The sequence below is a fragment of the Paramormyrops kingsleyae genome, chromosome 9 (genome assembly GCF_048594095.1).
Source record: "Paramormyrops kingsleyae isolate MSU_618 chromosome 9, PKINGS_0.4, whole genome shotgun sequence".
In the NCBI taxonomy this organism is placed as follows: domain Eukaryota; kingdom Metazoa; phylum Chordata; class Actinopteri; order Osteoglossiformes; family Mormyridae; genus Paramormyrops; species Paramormyrops kingsleyae.
In genome coordinates this window covers 9,228,767-9,234,010 of record NC_132805.1, presented here as the reverse complement: position 1 = coordinate 9,234,010, position 5,244 = coordinate 9,228,767, and the positions used below count along the sequence as shown (strand labels likewise).

Genomic DNA, 5,244 nt, shown 5'->3' with positions numbered 1-5,244 from the left:
CTTCCCTGACCTCGTCTATCCGCTTTATAACTTCACCGCTGCTTAACATCATAACGGTGCTATTCACAGCGGCTTTTAAATAAGGCAATAACTCAGCATTGATTTTTATGCTGCTCAGCCAGATCCGCGTATAGCTTGATAACTCAAGCAGTATCGATTTTTCTATAAGCAAAAATAGTCCGGCTCAGGTTATAAACAAACAGCACCAGTGGTGACAGCTTGGCGGTGTTGTCCGAGGTTTGTTTCCTCATTTTACTTCGTTTGTCCTTCCTTTCTCCTGTGCAGTATCTAGAGTTGGATGTGTTTCTGTTAAGTATCCAAATAGCGAATGTCAAGATCAGATCCAGTAAGGTATACTATAACAGATGCTTGGATTGGATAAGAGCCATTAAAGTAAATTACAACAAATGTTCTTATTGGATTAGAGGGAGTGGGTTGTGCTACATGGAGCATTCTGCTAACAGCCCATATAGTGTAAAGTAACAGGCATTGTAGAGTATGAGGAAAGCATTCCTATCCAGACTGGCCCCAGGGCTAACATGTTCTTGAAATTCTTAGTAGGCTGGTCACTGATTTAAGGGTAACTCTGCCATTTGCAGGATTGCTGTCTCACAACGATCTCCTACTAATGATTGACCAAGAGACCATTGTGTTTGCTGGCGTCGGAGTTGCCCTCACTACCACACTAAACCTGGCTTGGTTTCTTGATGGTAATAAAGCAGTAGTGTTCGCTGAGCTGTTCAGGGGCAGCTCCCTGTGAACAGTGAGGCAGTGGTGTAAACTGTTCTGAGGTCGCGGCTTTCCCTTCCTCCCTGTCCCAGCCAAAAACACACCTCCAGAATGCCAAGTCAAGCTGGCCGTGCCCATCTTGGTGGCCTTCCAAAAGTCCCTGCGGCAGATAGCGATCAGATCACTGAGCACTGGCTAGCAGAAGCTGACAGAATGTAATGGATTCTGATACCCCTAATAACGATGAAGCTGCTTATAATTCGGTGATATCATTTGGGAATTGGCTGTAAAAAAAGGGAGCGGGTATCCTGCATTAATGAGTTATGAAATGTGTTCCTTGAGAATGTTTAGACTAAAACTTGAGGTCCTGCTTTTTATGTCACTAAAAGTATGTTGCTCAGAAGACTGGCTCTCTCTGGCCTTTGAAGCCCAGCCCAGATGTTTCAATATTTTGTTTGGTTCCCTGTGTTCCAGTAATGAAGAGCCTTGGGTCAACCGCATGTTCTCCCAGTGCCTCGGAGCCCAGTGCCAGACGATGGCCAACAACGGGGGACTTTTATCAAATGATATTTCACGGGCTGTTGTTCCGCTATGTGGGAGTGCCAAAGGTTGCCGATGGAGAATATGGAGCATAAATAACCTGCCGCCAAGATCCACTTCCCTCAATACACTTATTAACTCAGTAATTTCGATTCCAGGAAACTTAACGGATTTATGCTTTTGATGAAAACAAAATTCCATAAATCGCTGCAGCGTACCTCCAACAACACAAAGACCTTTCTGAGTTTTATTTTCAACTGATAAACATTAAACAGTAAGCAGTACAGTCAAACCCTTAAAACTTGGTGCTGTTTTTCTGGAAAAATTGGTGTTTTCTTTCTGTAATTTTATCTACCTGATTAAGCAACGTTTTCCAACAGTTATTGAATGGATAAAAAAAATTTAATCTATAGACTTGAGGTGACAGAATCTCAGAGAACCAAACTGGGACAACTGGGGCTTCATTGTGGAAATGGACACACAAAGATTAAATCAACACACTGGTCTCAAAGTCGGGGTCACTGATCCAAAGGTGTAGGGTGCTGGGTGATATCAGCCCTACACGAACATAGGAGACTAGAGGTGGTTCGAGGGAGACAGTGATCAGGGAGGGCAGGAACTTGGAAGGAAGGTCAGGGCTGGACTGAAGATACAAGAAAGAGCATCAGAAATTACACTGAATCAACAAAAGAGACAGATTTGTTAAGGGGGATCGCAGAGGTGTTTCTGATCGGGGCGGCTGACTGTGCTGCACAGGCACGTGGGACACCACTCTCATAGGCTCAGTGTTTTTCTCATTAAGTTTTTATGCTACAATATACAGACGCTCCTCTACTTACGAATGAGATACGTTCCGAACAGACGATCGTAACTCGAAATATCCGTAAGTCGTTATTCAACATAATTTAAAGGGTATACTCAAGTAGAAAGAACTAGGATGCTGGGAGTACGCACGCTATGCTGCTGCGCGGCGGGAGTAGCAGCCAGAAGTCATACTAGGTGGAAATGGTGCGCTGATAAAAAAAAATCGATGTTGCGGACAGGAAACGGGAGCCCAATGAACACAATTTGGACTTACAGTGATCCTCATTCATATGTCTGAAAGTTTGTAAATTGACAATTCGTAAGTAGAGGAGCATCTGTATTGAGAAGTTTGACAGTGTTTTACTTTTTTACAAAGCTTCATGTCTAATGTTAATCTTCATGTTTACAAGCATGGCTTCGGGACACAAGTTTGATGAGAATATTTGTAAAAATGCCCTATTAACAAGATGACAAGGACAAGAGGATTTGTGAAACATCTGTAAGGAAAAGCTGAAGGAGAATCTGTTCCGGACCACATAAAGTCTACAAAATCATTCAAACTGAACCCGTGAGACTGAATCGATGCTGGATTTGTGAGAAAGCAGGAAGTCAATGCCAGTCACTCAATCCCAACCCTTTCTCCAAGGTGATGAGCCTGGTGACACCTTAAATAGAGAATCACTAGTCCTCCAAGGTCTGCAGCAATTTCACTTTCTTCCTGTCCAAAAAGGAAGGTGATAATACATTTTTTCTCCTGGATTTTCGAAATGATAATTTTTAATTTCTATGAGTTCCACTGCTTGGTGATTATGTGCCACAACATTCGGTTGGGGTTATGCTTTGCCTGAGCCGCAAGAAAATAATTTGTCTGAAAATGCACAATATGTGCTAACATTGCTCAAAGAGGCAAGAATGCCTTTAATTCAACACATTATCTTTTAATACGTGAAACACCAGCAGTTACGGTGAAAGCTACCTTTTCATGTCACTGAAAATGTGTTCTCTTTGATAGAAATAATACTGTTGCTAAGGTATAATTAATGCTCCAAAATATAAAACAAGAAAACCCGGAACACCTGTGGAATGTTAAACCCCCATTCGTTGCAAATTGCCATCAGCATCTCACCAATCCGCTGGGGCTGCCTGCAATCAAATAACAAGCTCTTTCTCCGCCAAGCCATATGGGCCATCCCTCTTGGGTAATATTCCTCATCGTACTTATATCCTTCTAATTTATCTGTGCATTTAAGAAACAGATTTATTGTGGTTTTTTTTTTTGTCTTGTTCCACGCAGAGTCTGTGATGATGAAGATGATTCAAGTGTTGGCAGAGCACTCAAACGTGTGCTGGCAATGTGACACTCGTAACCAGAGAAGAGAAGTGTAGAGAAGAGAAAAGCGTAGGAGATTTGGAAATTTCCATTTGGACTCTCACCTGTAATGGCGACGTCCAGAATACGAGATAGCAGTGTGTCCTGCCTTGTCGCAACTGAGATGTTCAATTTCATTTTTATAATGTCTTTCACAACTGAGTTGCCCCAGTTTGCTTTACATGAATGTCTGGTAATACATTACTACATCATGTACACAGGATAATACACAAAACAGGGGAAAAGGGAATACAGAAAGAAAGAATGCCAGAGGACAATGGAGGAGAGGGACCAAAAACTCCCCCCGCTCCTGTGCTAAAAGCAGGGTGTATATACCATGGTCAAGGTTCAAGCCAAAGTCCACCAATGAGCCGGTTCTGCATGCTGGCCTGTGTGAATCGGCCGACTGAAGGCTGCACGCACAATGTCACAGTGTGTAAGCCATTTCCACAATGTTCCACAACATGCATAGACACATTAATGGACAAGCAGAGTAGATGAACAAGGCATGTGCAGCAGCACATGTACTAACATAACGAAGGCATGAGCTGGTTCATTTTTGGAAAGGTTTAAACCTGACAATCTCTGAACTTCCAGGACTGATAGTTTACGAAATTGCAATGAAAAAAATCATAATGTAAATGATTTTATTATAGTAAAACAAAACTTTCCAATCATTAAAAACATTAACCATAAAGTCATAAATCATAAAGCAACTTAAATAAAATTCTTAATAAACATTTCAATATGGGTATTTGTTGAACTGTGCATTTCCTGTTTGTTTACATGAATAACAAAACACTTACTACAGAAAGTTTGCTGATCTCGGCACTCTTATCTCCATTAGGGGCCAATGATCGGTATCTGACATAGTCCATTAGTCTAAAAACAAGCTAAAATGACTAAAACACAGCAAAAACTACCCGTTTACATGGTGTCCATTACACTATCCGTATTTACCTGTGGATATCAGCACATACACTGCATATCCACGTGATTCACGGGATTGGAGGTGAACTCGAAAGGGCCAATCCGCTCAGGTTTCGCTGAATGACAAGGGTTTTCAGCCAACCACCTCATAACATGGGGAGTACATACCCTCCTTTTGACGGACATCGCAGCCACCCAATAACCTACAGTTCCTCGACATGGGAATAAACGAATTGCCAGTAAAAAGATGGGTTGAACAACACAAGCCCCACCTTGTTTTAAAGCTGTGTAGCACAAAATCTTATGGTGCGAGTCACTGGTAGACCAGTTTTAATGACTTAAAACTTAGGATACAAAGCCAGGAACTGAAGTAAGCAGAAAAAAAAAAACAATTAAAAACAGGTAAGGTCCTTTTTTCCACTTTTATTTGCAGTTTGCAGGATTGTTTGCAAACACTGCAGTTGCTAAACAGGTTTATATCAATTCTTCCCAAGGGTCACAGCTTTCAAAATAAGCTTTTTGACCGGTAACAGGGTCTCCAAAATGCTTAAAATGCCAACAGACACCACACTGGTATTTCTGTGAGGTTTTTTTTTGTTTGTTTGTTTATCCTTGTAAGTAAAACTTGTCGAAATCGGTTTGTGATTGGTTAGCATCTCATGACTGTCAGAATGTGAACCGGACCATGTTTGTGCACGTTGTGCGAGTGAGTTGTTTGGCTGTTTTAGGCATTGTATTGTATTGTATTTTATTTTTTGTGATATTTTTCGAATAGGGGTTGCAGCCTTCAATTATCACATATGTGACTTCTTTGTGAAAATTACACTGTATTTGTCTTAAAGTGAATCTTGGTCTATTTCTTCCCATTGGCG

The 5,244-nt window shown here is 41.3% G+C and overlaps 1 long non-coding RNA gene across 1 annotated transcript; it reads left to right on the top strand.

The window, feature by feature from the left end:
* Window positions 1-1,705: 1,705 nt before the first annotated feature.
* Window positions 1,706-4,408, top strand: LOC111848860 (uncharacterized). Its single transcript, XR_002839409.2, has 3 exons — window positions 1,706-2,807; window positions 3,192-3,272; window positions 3,368-4,408. It is a non-coding gene; the product is annotated as an uncharacterized lncRNA (long non-coding RNA).
* Window positions 4,409-5,244: the final 836 nt, after the last annotated feature.